Source organism: Sapajus apella, unplaced genomic scaffold (genome assembly GCF_009761245.1).
Source record: "Sapajus apella isolate SASKATOON/1434 unplaced genomic scaffold, GSC_monkey_1.0 scaffold160, whole genome shotgun sequence".
Taxonomy (NCBI): domain Eukaryota; kingdom Metazoa; phylum Chordata; class Mammalia; order Primates; family Cebidae; genus Sapajus; species Sapajus apella.
In genome coordinates, this window is record NW_022437100.1 from 820,209 (window position 1) to 834,198 (window position 13,990).

Sequence of the window (13,990 nt, forward strand, 5' to 3'; positions counted from 1 at the left end):
TCTGTCTTTTGTGGTTCCATATAAATTTGACGATTATTTTTTCAACTTCTTTGAAGAATGTCATTGGTAATTTGATAGGGATTACATTGAATCCGTATATTTCTCTGGGTAGTGTGGACCTGTCTCCACCAGACAGCCTTAGTCTAGGGCAGAGGGAAGGGCAGAAGAAACAATATTGATTCTTCCAATCCATAAACATGGAATATCTTTTTATTTTTTGTGTCCTCTTCAATTTCTTGCATCAGCGTTTTATAGCTTTCATTGTAGAGATCTTTCACTTCTTTGGTTACTTTTATTCCTAGTATTTTATTTTATTTGTAGTTATTGCAAATGGAGTTATTTTCTTGATTTCTTTTTCAGATTGTTTGCTGTTGGTGCATAGAAATGCTACCAATTTTTGTACCTTGATTTTGTATTCTGCAATTTAGCTGAATTTATCTGTTCTAATAGGTTTTTGGTGGAGTCTTTAGGCATTCCAATTTGGATGCCCTTTCCTTCTTTCTCTTGTCTGTTTGCTCTTGCTAGCACTTCCTAGAGATGACTATCAGGACTTTGTGAAGTTTAACGGCCACTTATTAAACATTCTAGAGCCTTCATCTTCCTCTCAAGTCATGGTTCCTAAACCTTTTCCCCCTTTTCTGGTGGGGGGAAGGGTGGTGTGGGAGCTCAGCTCAGGGCTTTTTTTTTTTTTTTTTTGAGAAGGAGTTTTGCTCTTGTTACCCAGGCTGGAGTGCAGTGGTGCCATCTCAGCTGACTGCAACCTTCACCTCCAGGTTCAAGCAATTCTCCTGCCTCAGCATCCCAGGTAGCTGAGATTACAGGCATGCACCACCATGCCCAGCTAATTTTTTGTGTTTTTAGTAGAAACAGGTTTTCCCTATATTGGCCAGGCTGGTCTCAAACTCCTGACCTCAGGTGATCTGCCCGCGTTGGCCTCCCAAAGTGCTGGGATTACAGCCGTGAGCCACGGCGCCCAGCCTGCCGCCTCTCTCAGGGGAGAGAGAAGAGCAGGGAGGGCAGTTCTGCAAACAAGAGAAAGCGGAATTCAAGGTTCTAAAAAGAGAATCAGGCTCAACTCCCATATGCAAAGCTGGCACTGGAAAAGGAGAAGGGTGGAGCAGTGCCACCAGGAGAAGCAGGACTGGAGATCGAGCCTGTGCCCTAGGCCTCCCTGTGCCTCAGTCTGCACACCTATAAAATGAAGGGGCAGAATCGGACACGAAGGTGTGCATAACACACTTAATGTGGCCACGCCACAGGCTTGCTGTAAAGGCCCGTTCCTTCCACACTGCCCTGCCCTCTCCCCTAGACTAAGGCTGTCTGGCAGCAGGAGAGAGAGGATACTGAACACAACAGCCACAACCATGAGAATAATAGCCAACATCTGTTAAGCATCGAATATTCTGGAAGCTTTGCAAGAAATTAGGAACACTGCTTGTCTCAGGGAGGTGAGCCAGGAGAGGAAGGGGTAGGAAGGACACTTTTCTCTATAGACCTTTTTGTATGGCACGAACATATTTCCTGCGCCCAAATAAATGAATTCAGTTAAAACTTTAAAAGCATATATAAAGAAAAAAATGCATCCCCAGCCAAAGCCAGATGTCACAGACCCAGCTTGTAAGGAGCAGCTACGTACAGCAGTTTCATTCATGAGACGACATCCATCTGCCTGGCACGTACTGCCCGGGACTCTTCTTCCTCCTCATCCTGCTTTCCTTCTTTTATGCATTCAACAAGTGTTTACTGAGCATCCCAGATGCCCTAAAGGCCAGCCAGACATAGGAAGCCTGAGGCGGGCAGCCCAGGCCAGTGGGGTAGGGCCAGGGGAGGGGGCCAGGGCTCTCTCCACCCTTGTGCCTCTGAAATGTTTAACAGCCAGGGAAGGGGAGAACAATGTGGAAGGGCACAGCCCCCACACACAGAGTCTCCTGCCCCAGGTGACAGGGGTGGAGTGGGTTTGTTCTTTTGCCAAGGGTCCCAGCCCAGAATGCCTCAGGTGGAGCGGCAGGGAGTGGGAAACGCAGAGAACAATCTTCCTTTGCATCCTCTATGTAACACCTCGTGGCCTGTGGGAGCACGTAGGAGGGAAATCTGGTGGAATGTATCCCCAGGCCTCCCCGTGCACTTTCCTCCCGGATTCAGCTAGGCTCCGCTTCCCAGCCTCCCTTGCAGTGAGCTGGGGCTCAGGGACCGAGCCTGGCCAATAGGGTGTGGGAGGAAGTGATGTGTTCTAGTTCTAGGCCTAAAAAAAATCTTCCTTTGCGGTGGCTCACACCTGTAATCCCAGCACACAGGGAGGCCCAGGCAGGCAGACTACCAGGTCAGGAGTTCAAGACCAGCCTGGCCAACATGGTGAAAGCCCGTCTCTACTAAAAATAGAAAAAATCAGCCGGGTGTGCTGGTGCACACTTGTAATCTCAGCTACTCAGAAGGCTGAGGCAGGACAATCACTTGAATCTGGAAGGCAGAGGTTGCAGTGAGCTGAGATTACACCACTGTACTCCAGTCCAGGTGACAGGGTGAGACTCTGTCTCAAAAAACAAAAACAAAAACAAAACAAAAAAACCTCCCCTTTGATCCTCCTGTGTCTATTAATCGCTCTATCTCTTTCTCTCTCTCCCCTCCCCTGCCAGAATCCAGAGAAGTTTTGGATACAGGGGCTGGAGTCCCCTGGAGGACAGGCCCTCACCCCTCCTCAGACAATTCACACTGGGCTATTGCTTGAGTGAAAAAAATGAAACTCTGTTATTGGGCCTTTGAGCCCCAGGGGCTGCTGTTCCTGCTCTCTCTGACTCATACAGTCTGTTCCCCAGGTGCCAAAGCTGAACCTGAAACCAGGTGAGGAGGGGTGAGACGGGATGCCAGCAGAAGCCCAGAGGCCTGGGTGACCAGCGGGGGTGTGCGCAGAGGTGCCCCTACTTTCTTCAGTGCCCCCACCCCTGCTCGGAGCCGTGTCATCTCCCACCTCAGCAGGCCCATGGTGGTCTCCACCCTGGTCTCCCTGTTTCTATTAATACTCCGGACTCTCTGTTCTGTTCTCCACTCAGTGGCCAGAGCAACCTTTCCCAAACCCAAATCAGGTCATTTCACCCCCCAGCCACACCCCATCACACACACTCAACCTTCCCAGCGCATTCACAGTAAAATCCAAACTCTCAGTCTTGACCCGCACGTCCTGCAGGGGCTGCCCCACCTTCATCTCTGACCCTGTCTCCTGTGCTTTGGCGCTCTGTCAGGGCTTTGTGCGTGCTGAGCCTGCTCTTTCCTTGCCATTTGACAGGCCAGGAAACCAGGGCTCATGAGTCATCCTACCAGAAAATGGCAGAGCCAGGATTAGAACCTGGTTTGTCCCAGAGGACATCTGATTCTCTCTGAGGCAACCTGAGATGTAATCCAGAAGCTTCTCTGATGGCTGGACCCTGACAGAGCCCACTCAGGTCTGCCCAGATCTGGGTCTCAGGAGCGCTGGGGGTTGGACCCAGTCTCCTCCAGGAGGCTCCCGCCTTGCTTCTATAACTACTTCCCTTGCATCTTCCACATCCCCACCTGACCCTCTGCATCCTCATGGGGCCAGCTGGGAACAACCGCCTCACACCCTCTGCTTCCAGGCACCCAGCCTCACCACCGCTAGACTCAGACCCCCCTTTCATAGGGGCCATGGAACAAGCACATATTGGGGTCTTGCAGCCCTGATGTCCCATGCTGACTGTGATTTTTCCCCTCCCAATCACGGGGCTACCTCTTTTGGAGGCCAAGCCAGACCGCATCCTCCTCAGACCTGTATCTGCCAAACGCCCCACCGTCCCTCTCCCTGCTCACTGGAGTGCTCGGCCCTTGCGCTCAGCCTTCCTCTCCACTCCACTCCGCGCTGTGGCCTCCACCCTCCTGTTCCCTCCGATCTGCTCCACACCAGTCCCACGCGCAGGCCCGCACTTGCACCCTGCCATCATTCTGCCCTGTGTTAACCCAGGCCGCTTAACCACTGCCTCAGCCCACCCCCTTGCTCCCATCACCCCTTCACTCTGCAACAGTGTCCCAGTTAGGATGGAGTTCAGCTGCGTGTGTCCCGAGGACAGAGGAAGAAAACAGTGACCTAAAATAAGAGAAGGTTTTATTTCTCTCTCACATAAAAGAAGTCCAAAGGCAAGCCGTCCAGGTTAGGTGGGGTGGCTTTATGATGTCAGGATCCTGAGCTAAATCTGTCTCGCTACTGGGGCCTCTTCAATATCATTCTCCCACCTCCTCATAGACCAAGAGAGCTGTTCAAGCTCCACCCATCACGTCTGCGTTCCTGCAGATGGAAGGGTGAGAAAGGAGAGAAGGAAGGCTCGCCTCTGCCTGTTAAGGACCCTTCTCCAAAGCTGCTCTTGACACTTCTAATGTACCTCCCGTTGGCTATGCTTGAGTCACATGACCAGCCAAGCTGCAGAGGAGGCTGGGAGATGCAGCCGGATATAAGTAGAGGGCACACAGGCAGGGGAGCAGGTTTGGGGGCATCATTCACTGTTGACCACTCAGGTCAACATAGAGGGGGTAAGGGGAGCGTATGCGTGTGAAGGCAAGCCTGCCTGTGTGTGAGGGCCTATGCGTGGTGTGCATTTGTGAACAGGCGTGGGAGTGTATCTGTGAACTATTGCATACCTGCACTGAGCTGCTCTGCCAGGAGCCCTGGAGACCGCTAATAGCCAAGTCCACCAGTCAGTTTCCTAACCTGAAACTGCCCGAGTCACCAGACCCATGGGACCACCCATCCGCCCTCTTCACTATTCAGAGAGCGCCCAGAGAGGGGAGGATTCTGTCCACAGCTGCAACACTGTGTTGGCAGCAAGACGGACTCCTCACAGTCAGGCCAGCGTCCTGTGACGGGGACAGGCAGGAAAGCCCCAAAGACCCTCTCCCAGTACCCACAGTGGCTTCTGCTTTTCCCGTGGGAAACAGGTAGAGTGAAAACATTCTCTTTGCTTTTTCTTCTTCTTCGGCAGGTTTCACCAAAATCTGCGATCTTTCTCAGAAGGCAATCTAGGTGTTGCTGTGAGGAAAAGGACGTGTGATATTTGCAAAGTGTCTGTGAGAAGTTCCTCTCTAACGAGAAGTAACGCTTGCTTGCTTTTTTTTTCTTCGTGTTTTTATTAAAGAATTGGAAAAAATAAAAATGTCCCTCTAAGAAGGTGATGCCTGCCTGTCACCATTGCCTGCAACATCTGCTTGGATGTGGCAAAAAACTGGGTCAGAAACATGGTCTCACTCAGGAGTGGCGATGCCCCCAGTCGGGCCTGGTTCCAGGAGCCAGCCACCCTGGGCCCCTGGAGAACAGGAGACCTTGAACTCCCCCGAGCAGGAAAGAAGCCCATTTCAGGCAGGAGGAAGGAGAAAGACAGGCTAAATCTGGATATCACCTGGCCCTACAATGTGTAGAGAGAGAAACTGTAAAACCTCTGCCTCTGGGTCTCTGCCTCTTGGAGTCCTAGCATTTGTGCTCCGTTACCATCTCAGGAGTCTAAACAAGGTGAGGCCGAGAGAAGAGAGAGGCAGCTGCATTTGGGCAGAACCTAAAACACACCACAGTGAGGATGAAGAGAAGACCTCCCCCAGAACTAAGGGGCCGAACTGAGCCTGCAGAAAGGGAAGACCTGGACTAGGGCAAAGCCTCCAAAAGTGACAGGCCAGTGACAAGGATTTACGGAGAAGGACCCCTCAACCTCGGGGGGCACTCAGGGTGCTGGCGTGGGGGCCCCCTGTTGTTATTCCCATGGCCCCCACGTCTGCAGCCCAAAGCCTTCCCCACCTGTCTGCTCACGTAGGTGCCTGGCCAAGTTTAAAACACGATTCTCGCGACATCAGTTCTATGTATACAGGTTTGGGGCCGTTAATTCTAACTTAAACATGCAACGAAACTCTGCCACCACAGCTGGGCCATATGTGGGGAAGGGGCACTTTCAGAGGGAGGAGTGAAGCTAAAGGCAGCATTGACAAAGGGACCCTCTGCCAGGCCTGTTTCTTCTCAGGTGCTGTCCTGGATATCTAGTTTACATCGTGAGTGCACTGCATCTTTGTAAACCTTTATTGTGTTGGAGGCACCTTCTTCTTTAGCAGTCTCCTACCCCAATCAGTAGCCTGAAACTGCTTTTCTAGCCTCCCTTGCAGCTAGGGCATAAGCATGTGACCAGGCTGCCCAATCAGAAGCCTACATTCCAGACCTCAGGCTGGGAAAGTGAGCATGTGACCAGGTTCCTTCAATCAGAAGCCTCAGCACCAGACCTCAGGCTAGGAGATCACATGACCAGGTTCCCCCAATCAGAAGCCTGAGTTCCAGACCACAGGCTGGGAAAGCAAGCATGTGACCAGGCTCCCCCAATCAGAAGCCTCAGCTCCAGACCTCAGGCCTGAAGAGTGAGCACGTGATTAGGCTCCTCCAATCAGAAGCCTCAGCTCCAGGCCCAGGAGGCTGGTGAGGGTGGCATGGGAACATTGCGTTCAAGACGCAGCAATTCTCCAAGCCTCTCCAAGCTTCTCTAAGCCTGACTCGCAGGTCCTGCCAGAGATTCCTGAGCTTCAGAACATCCTGAATGATTCCTTTTCTAATGACAGTAGGCAGTAGAGTTTTTGCAACTGAAATTCTTAGCTGACACAGGTGCCTTAGCCAAGCACAGGACGCATGCATTTAGGGCAGATGTCAGATTTAAAGTCATCTTTAATTACAGCAAGGACTGACCATGTTGGGTGATGTGGATAGAGTGAGAGGGCAGCAAGGGGAAGTGTGCCCACCCCATGGTTTTCTCTCTGTGGGCCTTGGAATAGGACCAGTGTTGTACCACAGGCCCTGGCGCCAGTCTGGGCACTGGATGCTCAAGGACAGCACAGAAGGTCTAAGATAAAAATCTCCTCTGCCTAGTGTACTGGTGGAGTAGGTGACCCAAAAATGGGGGAGAGCTGACCCTGAGCTCACAGCCCAATGACTTGCAAGAAGGCTACCTGAATGCCCACTTGGAAGGCCTGGTGAGGCCCATGCACACACCAGTTGGCTAGATGACCTTGAACCTGTCTTGCTAACTGGTTTCTACTTTGGGTGGCTGGTGAGTGAAGAGGTTGCCAGAGCTATCAGAACCAGCAGGGGCCCCCATGTTTGGTGAGTGGCTGGTTTCACTTTCAAAGTGAGTTAGAGACAGTCCCAGTGTGAATCCTCTGCCACACAGTCACAAACTCGCTCTGGTTGCTCGGAATCAGGTCAGGCACAGGCTCTGTTTACCAAACTCTTGTTCCCTGGAGGACCCTGCATCTCTGACCCCCACCCCACCCCTCTACCCCAGATCAGAGTTCCTACCACATGTCAGGGATACTGGGGAGAGGGCAGGGGATTGTGAGGGCCAAAGGTCACCTCTTTGATTGACCCCATCTACCCCCGCCTTCCTAGTTCTATACACCTTCTCACGCTCTGCCCCAGAGTCAAACTACCAACACCCACACCCCAGCCTCAGACCATGAGAACACTCATTTCTTCCCTTCAGTTCCACTTCGTTTTAGTCCCACCCCTGTCCCCAGGCCAGAGGTTCCTCCCAAGGGGCATGACCACTGGACTGAGCATCTGCAGGCCTAACTTTGAGCCTCAGCGGTGCCATCAACTCACTACGGTACCTCCCTGCAGTCGTCACTGCCCTGGAGCTGCAGACCCCAGGAACATGCTGCAGCTTGAGCCCCACAGAACTAAAGGATCTGCAGTGGCTCTCAGGCTGTGGAGGTAGCTGAAGACCCAGACCTCAGGGATGGGCAGACTCCAGACCAGCCACACCCACAGCTGAGTGTGGTCCAGCTGCAGAGGCCCCTTTGAGGCACCAACCTCCAGCCATTTCCTGGCTTTATTCCCTAGCATTCCAAGAGTCTCACTGGCTAAGATCAGGTCAAATGCCCACCCTCCAGCTGGAAAGGGTGGGGTACTTTGATGGATGGCTCAACCAAGACTTCACCAAATGCAGGAAGGTAGCTCCCCAAAGAGAAATGGGGGGCCGCTTCTAGAAGCAGGAGGCCAGATGCCTGCTGAGCAAGCAGGAACCAAAGGTGCCTGGCCTCCCTGCCCTGCAAGGACAGGCTTGGGTTGGATGACCCCAGAAGCTCTTCCAGGAAAGGTATCCTCTGATTGGAGGAATCCAAACTGGGTACCTTGCCTCCCTCAAGAGAGGAGAGACTCTTCTCAGCCCTTGGGAGGGGCTCCTGGCATGAGGATGCTTTACACCCCACCCTGAGGCCCCCCCATTTGGGAGAAAGCCAGGCAGGGTCAGGCTGCTACCTGAGTGGAACAGAGGGACGCTCCTCTCTGCCACCCACATGGGCATGAGGCTGTGACCTTGATTTCATGGGCCTCCGGGAACTCATGAGCAAATCCGAAAGCAGCAGGGGACGAAGGGCCCCAGGCTTGTCACCCTCTCACTGGGCCAGGCTGGAGGAAACAGACCAGCTCATTCCTCAGCGCCTGGAGCTGCTCTGCGAGAAACGGCCCCAAACTGGAGCTCAGGTGGCAGCCAGGGGCACAGGCCAGGGGTGCCATGGCCACTGCTCACCCACAAAGGTGCTCTGCTGTTCCCACATCGCTTTCTGTAGGTCGCACATGGAACCCCTGGAAACAGCCCTGAGACTGTCACCCCCACACGTGAGGGTGCGTGAGGAGGGGCGGTGTGCCGAACAGAGTGGAAAGCGACACTCAACCACACAGCCCTCAACACAGGGTTCTCCCTCTGTGCCCTCTGCCTGTCAGCCCCTCCACTTCACCCCCAACCTCCTCCACCTCTCCAAAAGTACCCGAGAAACCCCGCCTCACTCCTCCCCAAGCCAGGTGTCAGGGACCAGAAGAGACGTGGCCAGCACACAAGGGGTCAGAGGAGGGAGCAGAGTGGGGAGGGAGCGCAGGGCCTCTTTGATCAGGAGGATGTGGTCAGTGGCTCCGGACCTGTGATTCCGGCCCAGAGGTGCTGCTAACACCCTGGCTGAAGCCACCTGTGCTGTTCCTGCAGGAAGCAGTGTGGCAGGAGTGAGGGGTGCGGGGCCGAGTGGCAGGGGTCGGGGGGCATGGTAGAGAGGGATGGTGGAAGCTGTGAGATGTGTGGCTTAGGTTGTGAAGCTCACATCAAGCCTGGACACTCAAGTGAGTGGGCCGGGCACGTCACCTCTCCCCACTGGGCCATCTTCCTGTTTTTAAAATTCACCTCCTGTCTATCCCCTCAGGCCCAGAATGCAGACCACCAAGGAGGCTCTAACAGCCCACCTCAGAGACCTCAGAGGCTCCAGCATCCCAAGGCTTCAGAGACCAGAGGGCCGCCAGGGATGCAGAGGGCAGAATGCTACAGGGCAGAAAGTTCTAGAAGCATAGCCTTCCCAGGGAGGTACTAGGTAACTCCTCTAGCCCTTACTATGCACCAGGCCCTATTCTAAGTACATGTGTTAATTCCCAATTATCCCAAGTGCAGTCTGAGGTCCAAGAGCATCAGCGTCCCCTGGTAGCTGGTTAGAAATGCAGACGCCCAGGCCCCAGCCCAGACCTCCTGAGTCAGAATCCGCATTGTCACCACATCCCCAAGAGACTCAAGTGCACACCGAAGTTTGAGAGGCTCCGTGTTATCTCAGTGATCCTGACAACAACCCTTGCAGACAGGGACCCTCATCCTATTTTGCAGATGAGAAAAACTGAGGCACGGGGAGGTTACATAACGCACCCAAGGCCACACAGGTGATAAGTGTCAGAGGTGGGATATGGGCCTGGGCCATCTGGCTCCTAAGTGCACGTTCCTAACTGCCAGGCCGCCACCGCCTTTGGAAGAAGAGAGCCATGGGAATTTGAGCTATGACTGGCCGCATCTGTGCCTGCTCCGGCTGTGCGGCTCTGGCCTTCCAGAACCCACTCTGTCCTTCCCACTGTTTCTCTGACCCTGGCCTCTCCAGGGAGAGTGAATCATGATTTTCCCAGGCACGGAAGGTAGGAACACGTGCCAGTCAGCATGGTGCGTTCGTCAAGCATCTGTATTACCCCGGCTCATGGCTGGGAGTGATGGTGACCACAAAAGATACCCAAGACCCCACACAGCCCTCAAGGACCCCAGAGTCGAGTTGCAAAGACAGGAAATAGGCATGGGAACGAATGCAATGTAACCGCAGCTAAAGTGTGAATGAGATGTGCCGACAATCCCTGGGCAGCTGACTCTTCAGGGCAGGCTTCATGGAGGAGAGGGCTTTGAGCCAGGTCAACCCAGGGCAAGTACCAGAGGGGCAGAGGCAGGGAGGATGCGGATGCAGAACAGCCTGAAGCAGACACCTGGAGCAGAAAGCATCCTGAAGCCACCCATCCGCAGCTCCCCCCACAGCCTCTCCCCAGAGTGCCAGACTCCCCTGAATTCTCCCTATGGCAGGGAACTCATGCCTCACTGGAGGAGCGGGCCCATGACCTGTGTGGTGTCCACAGGTGTGTGCGTCTGTGCCACGGGTGTGTTCTTTCCAGAACGCCTGTGCACAAGTAGACCTCCTTTGTACAAACGTGGGCCGTGCAGATCCTGCTCGGCAGATAGCTAGGCAGGGCGAGATGACCCCCTCCCCACACAGGTTCAAGGTCTCTCTGCTGCACTGGACAGGGCTCCTCCACCCTTAGGCCCTTGAAGTCTTGGATCCTTGGAAATGCCCCCGCTACTGGGGGGACCCTCCACTGCACCAAAGGACCACAATGGAAAGGGGCCCCTCAACACCTAAGCTTCCCCGCCCCCCACCTCCTGCTGAGAGGAAGCCCAAAACTGGCGCATCCACGCAGACAGCCACATGCCCCCTTTGAAGGCACCGTGTCGCTGCGTGTGTTAAACACAGAGCCTGTGCTTCCTGCGCCAGAAGCAAGGCTGAGATGCACTCCACGCATTCAGCCGTTGAACCCTCATTGCAGCTACAGGAGCTCTGCCCCACCGCTGTTCCATTCCCACTATGGGAGAGGGTGCCCAGGCCTTGGGAGGGATTAGGAGCACGTAGAGTCACGCTCTGGGCTCCACATACAGGATGCCTTCTCCCCCATCTGGACTGCCCACCTACCTCAGGACTCTGCATGCAGAAGGCACTCAATCATCGCTTTAAGAATAACTGAGTTAGAAAGCAGCAGGGCACCATGACGGGTGCGCCCAGAAGTTGCCAGCAGAGGGCAGTGCGCACTCCTCCCCAGCCTCCACCAGACTTGTTCTACAGGAGGGAAGTGAGGTCGCAGCCAGGAGCGTGGCCACGCTGGACAGGGTCTGCTGCCCCCCTGGAAGTCCCAAGTGCCCACAGGGACAAGCAGGGGAAGCAAGCTGGGCCCCCGCTTCTGGGAAGACAGCATGAGGGCAGCCCGAGGAAAGACAGCCGAGACCAGCCAATCTGCGAGGGGTCTCAGAGGCTCTCAGATCCAGCTCCTCGGGGCCTAGGTGATGATGTGTCTGGGCTCAGAGAGAGGCAGCGCTCAGCCTCAGGTCACACAGCAGGGCAGGAGTGTGAACTCTGGTCTCCAGCCTCTCAGGTCTCCTCATCTCTCACCTAAGCCCCAGACTCAGAAAAGGACACTCCACCCAAGCAGTTTCTCACCTTCCCCTTAGTTGGTATAGAAATGGGTGCACCTCCTTATCCTGGCACCCACGTTTAGAGTTTCCAGGACAGCCTCCGGCCTGCCTTCTGCCCCTCCTGTATCTCTTTCCTCGGCCATGGGTGACGGCGCCCCTGCCCAGACCAGCTCTGACTGCCACCAAGTGCCAAGCACTCACAGTCCTCTGCCCCAGCCCCAGTCGGCACCCTCAGTCTCGTCCTGCCATCCCTCTGCCTCCTGAGTCCCTCCCTGAGTCCTGTGCCCTCAGCCCCAGCCACTACCCTTGTAAAGGGAAAATCAGAACCCCCCACATTTCCTGCTGCACTTATGCAGCACCCAGTTCTCCTCACCGTGGAAGGCCCAGCCCTGTGGCCTCTCTGGCTTCTTCTCTCCTTGCCCCATGGCCCCTGGCTGCCTGGCAATTCCTGGAAGGTTCCAAGCCCTACCCCGTCTCAGTCCCCTGCCCACGTTCTCTCTGCCCCAGACTTTCTCCGCTCCAGACCACCTTCTCAGGGCAGCCTTCCCAGCCCCTCACACATCTAAAGTGGGCACTGCCCTGCTCTGCCCATCCCCAGAGCAGGTGCTCATATTCCCAATCCACTGGGCATAGGTGGGAGGATTTCACTGGTGTCTGTCTTCCTGGCTGGACTGCGGCGCCTCAAGGCCACAGGTGAAGGGCACGGAGTCCCACAGCCTCTCTGAGCTTAAAGCTTTGTGTGACTCAGGGTAGGCATTCAAACCGTTTGTTGAAAGATGGGAAGGAAGGGAGGAAGGGAAAGGGCGCGGGAGGGAGGGAAGGGGTGCGGGAGGGACAGAGGGCAGTCTTTGTGTTTTGCTGAGGCTGTGTCTGTCCCTCCTTGTGTGACTTCAGTAAGGATTTACTGATCACCTGCCTGCAGCACCGTGCTGGCCACTGTGGGAATGGCGAGGATGTGTGGGGTTTGAACTCTAACTCAAGGTACCTTCTCTTGATATGGGGGTAGGACAAATATGCAAATGATTATAACTGAGGAAATCAAGTCAGTGTGGTGACCCTTGGCCTCAGCCTCCAGAACAGTCCTGGTATCAGGTGAGAAAAGTAGACTCAAATGCATGCGATTTGATTCTGAGCCGGCTACGGCTTTATCAAATAAAGTAAAAACAGAAAAAATACTTTTTCAGGCTGTCTGTGCAATTTTGTCTTTAGAAAATGTGGTCATAGGCCGGGCGTGGTGGTTCACACCTGTCATGCCAACGCTTTGGGAGGCCAAGGAGGGTGAATCGTGAGGTCAAGAGATCGACTGGTGAAACCCCGTCTCTACTGAACATACAAAAGTTAGCCAAGCGTGGTGGCATGCGCCTATAGTCCCAGCTACTCGGGATGCTGAGGCAGGAGAATCGGTTGAACCCGAGAGGCAGAGGTTGCAGTGAGCCGAGACTGCGCTGCTGCACTCCAGCCTGGCGACAGAGCAAGACTCCGTCTCAAAAAAAAAAAAAAGAGGCCGGGCGCGGTGGCTCACGCCTGTAATCCCAGCACTTTGGGAGGCCGAGACGGGTGGATCACGAGGTCAAGAGATCGAGACCATCCTGGTCAACATGGTGAAACCCCGTCTCTACTAAAAATACAAAAAATTAGCTGGGTATGGTGGTGCGTGCCTGTAATCCCAGCTACTCAGGAGGCTGAGGCAGGAGAATTGCCTGAACCCAGGAGGCGGAGGTTGCGGTGAGCCGAGATCGCGCCATTGCACTCCAGCCTGGGTAACAAGAGTGAAACTCCGTCTCAAAAAAAAAAAAGAAAAGAAAAAGAAAAAAATGTGGTTATAATGAGTATAAGAGGCACAGAGCATGCCCAGGTTGAAACACATGCAAATGACAAAACACAAAAACACAAATCCAGAAATAGAGCCTGGCTTGACTGGAGCCAGAGGGGAGGTTCCATAGGGTGTGGCATCGGTGCTGTGGGCAGTGGATCAGTGTGCAAAGGCAGCGAGGGCTTCACCCCATCCCACCGTGTTCCCTTCCTAGCTGTGTGATCTTGGATAAGCTCCTTTACCTCTCTGAGCCTCCGTTTCCGCATCTGAAACATGGGACTACTCCCCACCTCTTAGGTTCATGAGGATGGCATGAGATCGTGCATACATAGAAGCCAGTCCCACAGTACCTGGCGTGCAGAGGACACCTGAGGAATGCTGGGTTCTTCTTCTCCGGGAGGATAGGCGCGAGTGCTCCATAGGCAGGGATGGGTCCGGAGAAACGGCCCGAGAAAGAGGGAGCTGCAGGAGCCAAGGCACAGAGTAGGCGGCCTGAGGCAGGCGGGAAACAGCAATTATCGCCAGAGCCTCGTATTTCTCCAGCTCCATCTCCTTCTCTCCGTGCCCAGGGCCAGAGGGGTTCTGTTTACAGAGGGTTCCGTTTACAGAGGGTTCCGTTTACAGAAAG